General features: G+C 38.3%; 1 long non-coding RNA gene across 2 annotated transcripts in view; it reads left to right on the top strand.

The window, feature by feature from the left end:
- The first annotated feature begins 2481 nt into the window (after positions 1-2481).
- The window catches only part of LOC114051562, a 33675-nt gene continuing 20039 nt past the window's right edge, over positions 2482-16117 (top strand). For both annotated transcript variants that reach the window (XR_003570175.1, XR_003570174.1), the window contains exons 1-2: positions 2482-2812; positions 5558-5745. This is a non-coding gene — a long non-coding RNA (uncharacterized LOC114051562). The remainder of the gene's footprint in view (positions 2813-5557; positions 5746-16117) is intronic.

Genomic DNA, 16117 nt, shown 5'->3' with positions numbered 1-16117 from the left:
TGATTTCAGAGCTAGCTCTGGGGGTTGGGGGTGGTGTTGGTCTGTAAGGTGTTTTTTTTTTGGTTTGTTTGTTTGTTTGTTTTTTTTTTTGTTCCAAGGTAGTGTAATCCAGGGAGTGGTATGGTTATTGCTTTCCTGGTCTTCACTCTGGTCCTTACCCATTTCTTAAAACCAGAAGCTATACTGCTCTTCAGAGCCTCACGTCTCTTGGGACTAAAAGCAATAGTGATTCTCAATGCCCCTGATCCTTTGGGACTTCAAACTTCCTTCTCCATCTTGAAATGATGACCTGGAAGTAGGTATAGATAATAGAGTTTCCAAACTGACCTGTTCTTTGTCTAGTGCTACTGCAAGGGTCCCTTGTAATCTTTTTTTGACCAGCTGCCCGATTTCATTACTGTCTCTGACTTTAGAGCTCCCAGCGGAGCTGCTGCTGATACTATTGTCATTACTAAGTCCCCCAATTGATGTTGCTGCCACATGGGCTCTTGGCCAGCCCCTACCCCAGTGTCACAGACCTCTCCTTTTAACCTTGTAAGTTGTCTTGGACTGAAAAATAATTTCTCACCCCAACCTTTTATTGGTGCTGATGCTTCAAAATAAATTTGAGGTATTATTTAAAGTTGTCTGAAGGGGAAGCTTGGCTGTTGCCTGCACTCCATCATATTGGCTCTGCCCCTGGAATTCCCCAATTTCTCTGATAGTGTGGTCTATAAGCTGGGAAAGGGAGGGAAGAGAAAGAAAGAAAGAGAGAGAGACAGAGAGAGACACAGACACGTACACAGACATGTACACAGAGACAGATAGACAGACACATAGACAGTGACAACAGAGGCAGAGAGAGAGAAAGAGAGAGGGAGGGAGAGAGAGAGACAGAGACAGAGACAGAAAGACACCAAGAAAGTGACAGAGAGAGCCAGAAATTCTTCCCCCAAGGGATTGCCCCTCAGGGATTTGGGTGAAAATCTTCAATAAGTAAGCAAATCCATAGTTTGATCAGGTTAACTATTAAACTTAATAGTATTTTTGTATAGAGCCTAGGAGATGTGACTTAATTTTCCCAATGAAAATCTTTTCAATTGATCAAAAATATGTTTCCTTTGAGGAATCCTCTTCCTTTCTTCCAAAGATCAAAAGTCCTCTGATCTTTTCAATTTAATTAAGGGTTTTTCTTCATAGTATTATGATTTTTATAAGAAAATTCCTTAATAGTTCACTTTGTTGGTCAATTGATTGATGCAATTAAAGTGCCTTAGCCTTCTGTGGTTATGTTAATTTGGATTGAAGTTTCATATAATTTCTGGCTACTTTTCTGTAAACCTGTTCTCCCTCTAGTATAATCTATGCTCCTTGAGAAGAGGGTCAGTTTTTTGCTTTGTTTTGTTTTTAGTTGCTATCGTTTGTTTTTTGTCTTAATATTGCCGTCACCTGACACAAAGCCTAGAATATGATAGGAATAGAAACTGGACTGATACCTTCTCTGCAAATTACAGTCTTTGAGATTTGACTAAGTCACTATGAAGCTGGGAGTTCCCTAGGATTATGCAGGCAGGATGAAGCAGCTGGTTAGCACAATACTGGACTTGAAATCCGGAAGCACTGATTTCAAAGCCCATCTTAGACACTTACTAGCCATATGTCCCTAGGCAAGTCACTTAACCTCTCTTAGTCTTAGTTTCTTTATCTGCAAATGGGGATAATAACAGCATCTGCTTCCCAGAGTTGTGAGGATCAAATGAGACATAAATATAGGGCCTTGCAAACCTCAAAGTTCTATGTGAATACTAGTTATTATTATGTATCAGAAGCAGGATTTGAATTCAAGTTTTCCTGGATTCAAGGTTGGCTATCTATCTACTTCATCAACTTCCCTGACCTGGATCATTATTAAATAAATGTTTGCTCAATGAATAAAAGAATGGATTACTTTTGTGAAATGTACAAATAAACTGTCAGCAGAGTGCCTCTTCTGAACATATACACATTAAGAGACCTCAGTGATTCAGTCCCAATTATGATTCCCTTAAGTATGCATGTTTTTCTCTTGGATGTAAATTTTTCTATTTCATAATCCTAATAGATGCTAAGTATGCCAAATAGGAATTTTCTTTTATATGGACATATTTATCTAATGAATTGGCATTGCATTTGCTGGCAAACAAAATAATGGTGAAGTTACTGGCTCTCCTCTCCTCCCATCTCTCACCCACCCAAGAGCTAAAGGCTGATCTAGATACTTTGGTGTGAGTTAAGATGCCAGAAAAGCTGAGGGAAATGCCTTGTCTCATAAATCATTTGAGGAATAATGGCAAGGAAACCAACAGAAGGGGGATAAGGACAGGAAATGCGCTAGAAATCATCACAGTGTTCCATAGATTAATCCAAACAGGCTTCCTTAATAAAGTCTTCAGATGGAGATAAGATCAACAGCATTATTTACTATCAATTTCAAAATGATTTAGGACCAGAGAGGAGGAAAAGCAAATGCTCAGGATTCACACCCTGCTGGGAGGCAGGTTATCATGTAAATAAATTGAATGGAGTCAAATGGAGCCACAGTACAATTTACTTCCAAGAGACCTAATGATTCCTGAATGTCTTTATTTCGTTACATGGTATTTAAGGCAGTCATACGGTTACTTGTCCATGTGTTCTGGGCCAATAACTATTCATGGCAGCAGAGTAGGAAGCAGAGCTTCTTTGATAGACTTTAATGAAAGATGAGAAATGGAATTCCATTTTAATGGAAGATGAAGCATGATACAGTGGATGGTTTAATCCCACCTCTGACACTTACCTTCAATAACCTCAGGTAAGTCACTTAACTTTCATAAGCCTCAGTTTCTTCATCTATAAAATGAGGGAGTTGGCAGGGTGAAGACTAAAGTGAAACAGTCCTTCTCATGAACAAATTTACATGATGATGGGGGAGAGAACCTGTATGTATGTAGGTATTAGTGAGACATTTAGAAATAATATACAAGGCTATTTTGGAAGAAAAGGCACTAGCAGGTGAAGGAACTAGGAATGACCTCCTGAAAGAAATGAGGTAAATCTTGAAAAAAAAAGGGTTCTAGGAGGTTGAAGTAAGGAAAGAAAGAATTTAGGGCATGAGGAAAGCTAGGGTAAAGGCATGGGGTTAGGAGATGGAGTTTTGTTTTTGATGAGTAGCAAGTTGGTCAGAATAACTGGACCATAGAGGGCATAGAATAAAGTGACATGTAAGTAGATTAAGGGGTAAGAAGGGTCTAGCTTTAAATACCAGAGGAGTTTATATTTGATCCTGGAGGCAAAAGGGAGATCTTGTAGTTTATTGGGTGGGGGGGGATATATTTAGAGCCTCACTTTCGGGGAAAAATCAACCTCATCACTTTGGCAGGTGTGTGGATGCTGGATTGGAGGGGGAAACATAAGGTAAGGGGATAAATTAGGAGGCTGTTGCAATAGTCCAGATAAGAGACAATGTAGGCCTGATCTGGGGACATGGCTGTATGAGGGAAGAGAAGAAGACATTTCTGAGAGGTGTTGTAAAGGTAAAATTAAGATTTGGCATTTTGTTAGATATGTGGGCTGAGATAAAGGGAAAAATTGCAGATCATCAGCAGTCAGTCCTATAAGACATCCATGTTCACCATGAAGGTGGTTGAAGGAGGTGCTGTGGAGAGCTTAGAGCTTGGTCAGACATCAAAGACACCAAGTTCATCCACTGCATCCCCAGTCAATCATCTTGACTTTTGACTTGCACTGGATTTTGATGACTCAGGAAGAGAGAGTAAGGCTGACGACTTTGTATAACTCTGTCGCCCTTAAATCTAATTCACACATAAGTCAAGACATCATTTGTGATGTCATTGGTCCTCTTCGAAAACAAAGATGAACAACAACATGTTCAAACATAGCTTCCAGATCCCCATTATATCATTATGGGAAACAGCAAACTTGACATGATTTGAAAACCACAGAAAGGAAAAAAAAATAATTAATGGCCCTTTCAAATATTAAACATAATGAATTGTCTGATAGATAACAGAAAAGATATGCTAAAATTGTACATCTAATTACATGGTTTTCTGGGTGAGCTGCCTCAGTTGAGAACATTGTGTAAATGAGCTGGCATGGATTTACCTGGCACTAGGTGAATAACAAGAATTGATTTCAAAATTGGCATTTAAACTGTTAGCTGTTCCTTACCACAATTTGCTGCCAATAATACTTTAAATTGAGCCCATTGTACAAATTAGCATGAGCCTGTGGACCCAGCAAAATTAAGTGGATCAAAAGGAAATGAGGTTTCAGGCAAGAATTTTTAATATTCTCCCACTGGGAACACTGTGTCTTCTTTTGGGTATAGGTATGCCCTTCATCGGCTGCGAGGTGACATTGGAATCAGAAGTAACTGAGTTCTTATCTTGTCTCAGACACTTATTACCTTTGTGACCCTGGTCAAATCACTCAACCTGTATTTGCCTCAGTTTCCTCATTTATAAAATGGGGCTAAAAATAGAACCGACCTCCTAGGGTCGTTGTGAAGATCAGAAGAGATAATAATTATAAAGCACTTAGCACAGTGTTTAGCACAGAGTAAGTGCATTATGAGTGTTAGCTATTATTATTTATGAACATGGGCAAGTCACTTCACTTCTCTTAGCCTTTCTTCCCTCACAGGGTTTTTGGATTCAGTCGAAGGGCCACACTTGAGGACCTAGAGGGCCACATGTAGCCCTGAGGCTGCAGGTTCCCCACCCCTGACCTAGAATATAATAAATGCAGTGACATTCCATTCACTTTCATGGTAATAATAATAATAATAATAATAATAATGATAATAATAATAATGATAATGATAATAATGATAAGGAATAACACATAAATATATATATATATACATATATATATATCATTCTAAGGTTTTCAAAGTCTTTTACATAAATTATCTTCATTTAATACACACCAGGCTTCTTAGGACTCATGAACATTCTTCTCGGTAGTATGAGAATGAGTGTAAAATATTTGGAGATGGGGGGACTTGACAACATTTTAGTGGATATTTCCCCATTTTTGACATTCAACTATGGGTCCAGATAAAGAATGGTGATTTTCCATCCTCTATTCAAATCTCTAAAGGGGATAAAGAACATAAAAGAAACCCAAAAGATAAATGCCAGAGGAAGGTTATTATTCTCATAAAAAAAGCTTTTTGAGAGAGGTGTGTGTGCAGCCTAATCCTAAACAGTGAGCACGGAACCACAAAAGTAAATTAGAAAGGAAAAGCTGCTTCATCCAAGCCCTTCTCATTCTATTCAGGGCCTACTCTGGAAAGGGTCATTTGATAATTTTCACAAAAATTGGGGTTTATAAGATTTTATGATCGTAGCTTTAGAGATAGAAGAAGTGTTAAACACTTTTCTAAATTCACATGGATAATAACTGTAACAATAACAACAATAATCACTATAATGATAACAATAATAATAATAACAAACTACCCTTTTTGCTATATTCTTCATAATAATCTACAAAGGACAAAAGGTAAATAATTATTATTTCCATTTTTTAGAGGTGGAAACTCAGAAAGATTATGCCCTTGTCCCAGGCCTTCCAACTCAAAATGAGGTCTACTCGCACCATAAAGCAATAGAGCAACACTGAAGAAGCAGTTCTAGAAGCCACGGAAGGGGACACTTCTTTGGATGCATTACTGAATGACCATTTGTTAGATATGCTTTATCAGAGGTTCCAATTCAGGTATGATTTGGAATGGATTGAGGTCCTTTTCAATTCTGGGATTCTGGGATTCTATGATTTTGTAATGGAAATTCTAGAGCCTCTATATGTTTCTCTGTAATTAAGAGAAAGCACAGTGTGGTGTATGGTGGTGGATAATAGTCAAGAAAACCTGCTGTATTCTAATCTGGGCTCTACCCCTCTGTGACCTCTGGGGAACCATTTAATCTATATGAGCCTTAGTTTTTGCATTTATAAAATAGGGTTAATACTGCTTGTAATTATTACTTGTAATTATTACTTCATAGGGTTGTTGGGAGGAATCAAATTCAATTCAATTCACTTCAGCTAGCATTTATCATGTACCTGCTATATGCCAAGCTCTATGCTGGGTGTTTGGAGATACAAAGACAAAAAACAAACAAATTGTCCCTGACCTCCAGTAGTTTGATTTTTCTTTTCTGGATAATGGAGGTAAATGAAAATGACTTTTGTTGTCGATATTTTTAGAAGATTTTTCTGGGGCAAAGGTCAGGTAGATTTCAGGAATCTGAATGGTTCTTCTATGTATAGCTGGATTTGAAAATACCTTTCCTTAACACCTTCTAAGTAATGACAAGTTAACTTCAGAAATATAGGCTAATCCAGAGGTGTGCAGTTAAAGTTTTCAACAACTGGCTCTCTGAAAATAAATGTACAGCAAGACACTTTCAAGTTTCATCTTCAGTACTAACATTTACTCCATCACTTTAAGTCTAGACAGTCAATAAAACAGTAAATCAAACCCTAATGTATATAGCATTTACCAATTCCCGAGGTGTGGATGCTCACACTGCACATTTAACAATGGGCTGGATTTGAGCTGACTCTAGCACAAGATCCCTTCTTCTTTAGGAAACTCTGAAATGATTGTGTGAAATCACTACTTTGTGTGATTTCAAAGTGAATTCAGGGACATACATCCCAGGGATGAAATATGGAATATGAAAAAGCATTTCCTTACCCCAGCATTAGGCTCCAATGGAGTCTCTCTTACAGGCTCTTGAACTTAGAATATCCTAGTTGTTTTCATGTTGTAACTGCTAGAATGTATTCTTCTTGAGGGCAGGAACTGTTTTTGCCTTTCTTTATATCCTCAGAGCTTTGCCAGTGCCTGGAACACAGTAAGAGCTTATAAAAAGACTTGACTGAATGATTGCCTTTGGTTTCAATCTTTCCTCTTCACCTATGTGACTTCCAGCATGTCTCTTCACCTGTCTGACATACCCTAGCTGTGTGCCCATGGATGAGTCTTTTAATATCTCAGTTTACCAGGCAACTCTATATTTAGAACATTTCTCCTTGACGATAAGGACTATTTCTATTTCATCTTCATATTTCCAACTCCCAAAGTAATGTTAACATGTTATAGGTGTTCAATAAAGACTTGTTGAATTGGATTAGATTGAATTGAATCAAGACTATAAAATGGAGGCCATAGATGAGTTATGTGAGTAGAAGAAGTTTCTATATTCATTGTTTCCTACGCAGATCAGTACTAGACAGAATAAAAAGACTTAGCTGTTACTCCTAGTTTTGTTAGTTACTATCTGTACAATTCAGGAGTCCCTTAATTTTGTAAATCTAATACCTTCATCTACCAAATGACAATAATAATACCAAAGCCTTTTGTCTCATAGGGTTATTGTGAAGCTCAGATGAGATAGATGTTTGAGTCTGTAATATATAATAGAAAGAATATTGGCTCTGATTTCAAAAGAATTTGGTTCCAATCCTTTTTCTGAGAGGTTAGTACCTATGTGATCTTGGGCACAAGTCACTTAACCTCTCTTGGCCTCAATTTTCCCAGCTTTCAAATTAGGGTGTTGGACAAGCTGAAGTCTGAGAACTAGACCCAGGATCCTCAGATCACACCTTTCTGCCCTTGGAAAACTATTTTTTTCCTGTAAAGACACAGAAGGCCTCTGATAACATTAATTGCAGGAAGCTCACAACACACAGAGGTGGGACTGTTTTGTAAGCAAGAGCTGTTATTTTAATGGGGGAAAACTAAAGCTAAGAAAGCCCAAGCAGCTGCCTGGAAGGATGCTGTCTGGTGAGTCAGAGGCTGAAGCATAAACAAGTCTTTTAAACTTTGTAGTCTTGTGATCCCAGAGTGAATGACAACTATTATCTCAGTTACTGTTATGTTCAGGCTTCACTTCCTGTCACAAAGTCAACAAACAGGACTGCTTGACTCTGAACTAGCCTCAGGACCATGCAAATCTCCAGTGTCTTTTATGAAGAGCAAAATGAGACCTTGCTTAATCTTCATTTTTCAAAAGTTTATGTTTTTAAATGAATCTTAAGAACTAGTAATGAGCATGAAAGCATTAAATCCCAGCTCCGTTGGCTTGGAGGACAGAAAAAGACTTCTGGCCTGAAAACACTGCCTGAAACTTCCTCTGATGGCAGCCACTTGCAGGGCAAGGCTGGAGGGCAGTGGCATTTCCTTAGGTGGATTCCTTGCCTGTCCCAAATGCTGAGTGGTAACAAAAGCATTTAAGAAAGAGGAAGAGAATTGCTGACATTTTGCCCAGATGTTGATTAACAGCTAGAGACAGGACAAATAAAAATGTTTAATCTCAACTTTAAAGAAGGAAAGTAAATAGAAAGTAATGTGACCTTTGGGAGAGAAAAGGAAAAAAAAAAGAATTTTGACCTTTGTATACAGGAACACTCACCTTTATTGAAAACTAACACTTCTTCAAGGTATTCTCTTATGACTTTCATTGTAAGCAGATTTTTTAGGGTGGTTTTTCAAGATAACTTTCTTTTGACATATCTTTATAGAAAATGTTAAGATGTGATTTTTTTAAATAAAATCCAAATTAGAAATTATAAGTAGCAGCGAAGTGACTATTATTATTACTTTTAAAATAGTGATATTTGAAACACTTTGGGTTTAATAATAGCTATCATTTATACTCTATAGTGTTGTAAGGTTTGCAAAACACTTTGCATATATTATCTCATTTGATTCTCTTAAGAACCCTATGAGGCAGGTTCTATTATTATCCTCATTTTACAGGTGAGGAAAGAGGCAGAAAGAGGTTAAGTGTATTGCCTAGGGTCAAGGAATCCCTGGCTGCATTGAACTCCTCTCCCCAGTGTAGATGCCTATAGACTGGGAAATGGTGAAACTAATTTTGGTTCATGAATATAAAGAATATCACTGTGTTATAAGGGATGAAGAACATGATGAGTATAAGCAAGTATGGCAAGACATGAGCTGATGCAAAGCAAACAGAGGCAGAAAAAAATTGTGCAATTATTATAAAATATAAACAGAGTTACAACCATAAAATAATCGAAACTGAATACTGCAAGATTGTAAAGAAGAGCTTCATCCCAAAGAAGATATTAGGAGAATCCTCCCCCTCCCCCTCTAATTCCTTTGTAATATCCATAAGTTTGGAGGTCTGGAACATTGCATGTGATGTGAGATTTTTTTTTTCTTGCAGTGTGTTGATTAATTTGCTACCTTTTTTTTTTTTTAAGTTTACCTCTTTTACTTTTGCTCTTTGAAAATTATTTATTTTAATGTATGGCTTTCTGGCAAGGGGGAAGTAGAAGAATATAGGGGAAAATGTCAGTGATATAAAAACAAAATAACACTAACATCTATTTTAAAAATAGCAATGTGACTATAGGCAGGTCACAACCTGAATAAGCCTCAGTTTCTAATTGTCAAAATAAGAATAATACTGGCTTTAGGGTCTACATCAAAGAGTTATTTTGGGAGTTTTAATAAATAAAAAATGAATGTAAAGGCAAATAATTTTGAAAAAAAATTAAGAAAAGAAACACAGATTACCTACTCCACCCACCATTCTTCAGTGCCTACAATTAATGACTTCCCCAATCCTGCTTAATGTCCTCCTATAACCTGCAGTAAATAAAAATAGAAAATTTAATCATTATTCATTGCTCTACCTTTTTTCACTCAAAAAATGATCCTTCAGAATGTGCACTAAAAAGCTAATGTCTATTTCCCACCTGGAGAGTCAATAGATTTTTTTTTAGCATAAAAAAAAGAAAACTGTCTGTGCATTATTATTGTCCCCAAATCCACATCCTTCAACCCTATCTTTTCCCACCTATTTTTTTTTCCATGAAGCAGATTTTCAAAGCAATGCTAATGGGTTGCAAATTTGAAATGTTATACACTTCACTTCACTTTGTTTCCCCTTAGAGTAAACAGCTCTCTCTTTCTCTCTCTGTCCATCTCTCTCTCTCTGTCCATCTCTCTCTCTCTCTCTCTCTCTCTCACACACACACACACACACACACACACACACACACAATGCCTAGATGTATTTTTTAACATACACCAGTGACCCTAGGTTCTCTGACCTTTAGGATTTCAGTATCAGAGCCTATGGTAGGTTAATTCTGATATACCTAAGTCATCTGTGATGGCATAACCAAGGCATTTTATGACCATACTTAAGAAACACATGAACAGCAAAGTATGATGACACATGCCTGTAACCTCTGCTACTAAGGAGGAAAAGACTGGTGAATCACTTGAGTTAGGAAGTTCTGAACTACAGTAAGTCTGAAACTGGGCTAAATCGGGCACCATTATTGTGAAATATCAAGCCTTCAGAGGTGAAGGGGGTGGGAAGGCATGTGTGTGTGTAGGGGGGAACCAAGCTGTCTAAGGAGGGGTAAACTGGCCCAGGTTAGAAACAGAGAAGGTTGACGCTTCTATGCCAATCACCAATTGGACCATAAGTAGCCCTTCCACTTTCTGCCTGGGCCAGGTAAGGGAGATCCAGTCTCAAAAACTAAAACAAAACAAAACAAAAATGCAACACCTAAACAAAAAACAAAGAAACACATAAACAAGGCATCTAGTTATGAATGAATCAAAGCAGATACCAGCAAAATGATGACTTTGTCACAAAGCCTGACTGAAGAGAAAACAAAATTATTTTGCGATAAAACCAACAATCATTTATAAAGGCTCAAATAATTGCATGGCACAGTGCTTGGGGCCGGCGATCAAAAGATGAAAAAAGAGAACAGTGACTTACCTGCAGGGATTTCCCTCTCATTCAGTCCTTTATCTCTTCTTGCCTCAGCAATTGCAGTAGCCTCTTCCAGCATCCTACTTCTCTCTTGTCCAGTCCATCTTCCATACAGTTGCCAAACTGAAATTCCCAAAGCTCACATCTCACCGAGTCACTCACCTTTTCAAGAAGCTCCATTGATGTCCTTTTACTTCTGGGATAAAATTCCAAAAGTCCTGTTTGGTTTTTAAAGACTTTCCCAGTGGGGTCCAGACTCTACTTCTATGCTTATTGTATACCCTGCTCCTTTGGTCGCCAGTTTGGCCTATTTGCTATTTCCAACACGGTATTAGGTCTCCCAACTCTGTGCCGTAGCATAAACTGTCTACTCTACCAGGAATGTTTTACCTCCTCAGCTCTACCTCATTGAAACTGGCTTTCTTCAATGTTTAGCTCGGGAGTCAGTTCCTACAAGAAGCTGATCCTTATCCCCCAAGTTGCTAGTAACTTTCCCTGAGAAATTACTATGTATCTACTCTGTGAACGTTTTATGTTTAATTCTGTTGCATGTTATTTTCCCTCTGGGGAACAGAAGCTCCTTGAGGGCAGGGACAGTTTAAATTTTGTCTCTAAATCCCCAGTGTCTGGTGACTGTCATATAACTGGCTCTTAATAATGCTTGTTGAATGAATGAGTGAATGAATGACAGGTTTGGACCCCTACTAATTCAAGTCAATGAATTCATCACCAACAGAAAGAGCTCTGAATTTGGAGTCAGAGAGTCAAGACTCTCACCCCAATTTTGATGCTGATGACTTGGGTGACCTTGGGAATGCTCTGGCTTATGTTCCTCCTCTACAAAAGGAGAGGATTGAATTTCACTAAATGGTTTCTAAAGTCCCTCTTAATTCCAGATCTTGGGAACTATTCTAATAATAGGTAATATTTAGATAGAGCTTTAGGATTTGCAAGACACTTTATACATATTATCATTAGTAAACTCCTTAAGAATGGGGGTTCTTTCATTCTTTATATTTGCAGCCCCAGCACCTGGCACATAACTAATTATTTCATTTGATCCTCACTACAATCCTGTGAAAAAGGTACTATTAATATCTCTGTTTTACAGATAAGAATTGAGGAAAGTTGAGAGACTTACCTTCTCTCAGGATGCCCAACATCACATGGCTAGTGGGAATATGAAGTAAGATTTGAACTTTGGATTTCCTGGTTACAAGTCCATAACTCTATCTCTCTACCCTAGTGAGTTCTCTCTGAGATTTCTTTCATTCTTATTTGCTTATTCTTGTTGTCTGGATTTGAATGTGAATTCTCTGAGGGCAGGGAATATGTTTTTTGTCTTTGTGTCTCCAGTTCTTAACACAGCACTTGGCATATAGTAGGTGCTTTAAAAATTCTTGACTATCTACTGTACCAACCAGTTGCCTCAGCTATATCTACTTCTTTGACAAATGAAAATAGCTACAGTTTCCATTGGGAGAAATAATCAAAGGCTTAGAGACCTATAATCTCATAAATTTGAGCAGGAAGATCTTCTGCCCTGATCAGTCAGCCAGCAAGCATTTATTAAGCACCTACTATGGGTCAGATACTGAGTGCTAAGCATTCTAATATACAGAGACATGAATGCAAAATCATTTGAGCAGGGAAGGCATGCTAACTAGGCAAGTCTACAAGGAAGAAATAACACATGAGCTAGACTTTGAAGAAGGCAAAGGCAGATTCTGAGAAGGGAATGTAAGGAGAGTGAAAGAGACGGAAAGAGACAGAGACAGAGAGATGGAATATAAATCCCATCTGGGGTTGCACATACAAACAAGCTAAGTGCTACTTGTCTTCAAAGACCGCAGCAGAAGGCAACACATTAAGTGAGTTTAGAAAAAGGAGGAAGAAGTATGATAGCAGTGACTTGCTTTGGAAATGTACAAGAAGTGACATGGAGGCCTGGTTCAATTCAACATAGAGCCTAATTGCTCATCCATGAGGACCCCTAGGTTCCTGAAGGAGAGGCCAAGTTTCTGCTCAGAGAGAGGTGAAAATGAAGAAGCTATCTGGACTGCAGATGTAACAGTATGAAAGTGGCCTTGATTTTTAAAACTCAATCAACAGGGGCAGCTACATGGTGCAGTGGATAGAACACTGGCCCTGGATTCAGGAATACCTGGGTTCAAATCTGACCTCAGACACTTGACACTTACTAGCTGTGTGACTCTGGCCAAGTCACTTGACCCCATTGCCTTGCCAAAAAAAAAAAAAAATCAATCAACAAAGATTTGTTAAGTACCTACTACGTACCAGGTACTGCAGTAGATGTTGGAGATACAATGACAAAAAGGAAATGGTCCTAGCTTTCAAAGAGCTTTTATTTATTTTTTTAATACAATTTTATTTTCAGGTTCAAATTCTCTTCTTCCCATCTCCCTCCCCCCATCAGTTGAGAAAGGAAGAAAAACATAGCAAATATGTGTTGTCAAATGAAACAAATTCCCACATTGGAATGGGCAGGATTTGTAGGCCTACAATCCATTCCAATGAGGGAATCATCCCTCCAAGGAGTGTCACCTTTACCATTAGCCTGGCCCCTTTTTCTAGCACAGGAATTTGTGTTAGCTCACTCAATATATTCCTGGGTCCCCAAGAATATACCTGAAGGTGGCTTTTTGTACTCCTGAAGGTTAAAAAGTTTAGAATTATTCATCTGCCCATGAGGGTGAGTTATATATCATTCTCATTTCCTTTTTTTCTCTCTTAGTTTCCCTATTTCTCTCCAGCCTCTGCCTAAATCCTGCTCTTCTCTTGGACTTGTCTCTCAGCAGGGAGGGCTTTACATGTGAGGCTGCGCTTCTTGCTGGGCTAACATTGTTCTCCCCCTGCCCCCAAACCGGCCAACTCTTCTGTTCTAATTTGTGCATTTTAGCTGCCATACCAACAAATGGACCATCTGTGCTATTGGATTAAAGAAGAAGAGAGAAACATGGGTCTTGAGGATAAACTTTGTTTTGAAAGCCTGAGGGGGAGAGAAGAAAGTCTAAGGAAATATAAAATCAATATATGACTTACACTTGAGAGGATTTGATGGGGGAAGGTAGGAGAGAAAAAGGTGAATGTGGGCAATTTTATTTTTGTTTCTTTAGGAGAAATATTGATCCTCCAGTTCTTAAACTTCCACTTGATTTTGATTTTTTTATCACAACCCAAAGCGTTCTACTTAATCTTTAGAATTTAAATCCCACAAACAATTGTTAAATGGCTGTTTAGAATATAGTGTTGGGCTTGATGCAGGGAAGTTGAGATTCAGATGTTGATTCCAATATTTACTAGCTGTGTTACCATAAGCAGCCTTTCTGTGCCTGTTTCCTTATCTGTGAAATGAAAGTAACAATTTCTATATAGAGAGGATAGTATAGTGGATAGCATGTAAGTAGAATAAGGAACATTAAGGTTCAAATCCCATCTCTGACGCATACCACATATATGATCCTGTGCAATTCAGTTTTTCTTTTTTACAATTATATTTTTTTAATTGATAAGCATTCATTTTGTTCCTCCCCTCCCTCCTTCCTCTTCATTCCCCACTGGAAAAACAAAAATTAAAACTTTTATAATAAATATACAGAGTTAAGCAAAATAAATTCCCACATTGTCCATGTCCTTAAAGTGGGATTCATTCTTCATGTTTGCTCCATCATTTCTCTTTTATGAGGTAGCTAGATGAGGCCTTCATCATCAGTCCTCTGGAATCCTAATTGAAATCATTCAGAATGTTTCCCTTTCAAAGCTTTTCATTTTTACTATGCTGTTCTCCTGGTACTTCTCACTTAACTGCATCAGTTCATAGATGTCTTCCTAGATTTCTCTTTCTTCATTTCTTATAGTACAATTCACTCAACCTTTCTAAGACCATGTAACAAAGGCATTCCAAAGAGCATGCACAGAGCTAGTCTTTCTTTCTTCTAGTCGACTACATGAGAACTTTAGGACTTGCTCCTGGGCAAGAGAGGCTTGTGGAGCAGGTGAAAGAGTCCCCTAATTGACTGTTGAGTTGGAGGAGCTGGTGACAGTGGATGTGCAAAAGGGATTGATCCCTCCCTCCATCACTGACTTTCATTCTGATTTCCAGCCATGCAAAACAATTTTCAAACTGTTCTTGAGGATAAAAAAAGGGTATAGGAGTGGGAGATGGGCCCATTCCATCTCCCTGACCTTCATTTAACTATAAGCACATTGCATCTAAAATACATGTCCCACTTAGGCAAGACTCAGCTTTTGCATCACCCTTTTGTGTTTTTTTTTCTTGAGAAGAAAAAGATGTTCAAAAGGTCCAGAGGTTTGCTGCATCAACGTCTATCAGAATGGCAGTGGCAGCATCTTCTGGAGTGCTTTGTTTCAGCAACCGCAAAAGCAGTCGATTGCAAAGAAAGCTAATACAGAGTTCAAAGGAGGCTCAGGTTTGGAGTAGATTGATAATGCAGAGCTAAGAGAAAAAAAATGCACAATTAACAGTTGGGCAACCTGCTTTAAGTTCTGATGAAATGTAAGTATAGTAGATTGTAACATGGATTACAATTTAAGTTACTGAATCCTGTTTTAAGTTTGTGATTTTTTAAAGCACAATTGGGTGCCCTGTGTTTGGTTCATACTAAACCTTAAGTGCTTCTTTTGCTCTCCACTTTAGGGAGATTTTGATATAATAATTTTACGACTTAATTTTTTCTAGGGCATGGAGGCAGGGAAACTCCTGAGTCAGAGGGAGAAAGGAGAGTCTAGTGGCCTGAAGTACAGGCAGGATCCCCCAAGGACCAAGCTGCTTCCTGCCACATTTCTGAGTTCAGAACAGGGAATGGGGCACTCGGTGTCTTTTTATTTTCTTGGAGATCCAGCTGTGGTTCTGTAATGGCACAACTAGACAATGTTAGAATAGCAGAGGAGGAACTAGAGGAAGTTCCTCAGGAGGACTTCCCTACATTTGTGAATTCACACGTCCTAGGTTTGTTTTTATAAGGCTTTATACCAGAAGAGGAGTCAGAGGATATCTAGTCCAACTCTCTCATTTTAAAGATGAGGCAACTGAGGCAAGGGGAGGTTAACTGATTTGCCTGAGGTCACTTCAGTAGTAAATATCAAAGGTGCAATTTGAACTCAGACCTTCTGACCACGAAACAATGGGAACAAAAGGAGGTCCTTTATCATTGCAGTCTGCCACAGAGTGAACACTTAACAAATATTTATTGACTGAATGATTGATTAGTGTGGAGAAATCCTGGAAAGGTAGGTTGAGTACATATTATAGAGGACCTACAGGGTTAAGCCAAGGG

This window comes from Vombatus ursinus, unplaced genomic scaffold, assembly GCF_900497805.2.
Source record: "Vombatus ursinus unplaced genomic scaffold, bare-nosed wombat genome assembly UNPS02014803.1, whole genome shotgun sequence".
Classification (NCBI taxonomy): Eukaryota; Metazoa; Chordata; class Mammalia; order Diprotodontia; family Vombatidae; genus Vombatus; species Vombatus ursinus.
The sequence above is the reverse complement of the archived record's forward strand: the minus strand, read 5'-3'. Positions and strand labels throughout refer to the sequence as shown.